Genomic DNA, 1,059 nt, shown 5'->3' with positions numbered 1-1,059 from the left:
ATGTGAAACTGGAAACCCTGAAACTATTAGAAGAAAATATTGGCAGTAACTTATAAGGTAGAGGTGCAGGTAAAGATGTTCTAAATCAGACAGAAGTTGCTCAGGTATTAAGATCAGCAATCAACAAGTGGGACCTCTGTACAGCAAAAGAAACAATCAAAAAAGTGAAGAGAAAACCCATAGAATGGGGAAAAAATCCACCAGTGACACATCTGACAGAAGTTTAACATCAAGAGTATATAAAGAACTCAAAAAACAAAGAATCGAGAAACCAAATTACCCAATTAAAAGATGGGCTAAAGATCCAAACAGAGAGTTCTCAAAGGAAGAAATAAAGATGGCTAAGAAATACCTCAAAAAAGTATACAACATCGTTAATAATTAGGGAAGTGCAAATTAAAACCACCCTAAGGTTTCACCTTACCCCAGTCAGACTGGCTAGGATCAAGAGAACAAGTGATACCAAATCCTGGCGAGGATGTGGAGAAAAGGAGATGCTCATTCACTGCTGGTGGGATTGCAAACTCATGCAACCTCTATGGAAAACAGTGTGGAGAACTCTTAAAAAAAAATGAACCTGCCATATGACCCAGTTATCCCACTCCTTGGCATATACTCAAAGGACTCATCCTATTGTAGAGACACTGCCACAACCATGTTTATTGCTGCTCCTTTCACAATAGCTAAGAGATGAAAGCAACCTAAGTGTCCCTCAACTGACCAGTGCTTAACAACAATGTGGTATATTTATACAATGTTCTGTTCATCATTAAAGAAAGATAAAATAATGAAATTTGCAGGTAAATAGATGGATCTAGAAACTGTTATACTAAGTGAAGTAACGCATACTTAGAGACACTTGTACAACCATGTTTGTTGCTGCTCTTTTCAAAATAGCTAAGAGATGAAAGCAACCTAAGTGTCCCTCAACTGACCAGTGCTTAACAACAATGTGGTATATTTACACAATGTTCTGTTCATCATTAAAGAAAGATAAAATAATGAAATTTGCAGGTAAATAGATGGATCTAGAAACTGTTATACTAAGTGAAGTAACGC

The sequence above is a fragment of the Nannospalax galili genome, unplaced genomic scaffold (assembly GCF_000622305.1).
Source record: "Nannospalax galili isolate Female #2095 unplaced genomic scaffold, S.galili_v1.0 scaffold54, whole genome shotgun sequence".
In the NCBI taxonomy this organism is placed as follows: domain Eukaryota; kingdom Metazoa; phylum Chordata; class Mammalia; order Rodentia; family Spalacidae; genus Nannospalax; species Nannospalax galili.
This window is presented reverse-complemented; position numbering follows the sequence as displayed.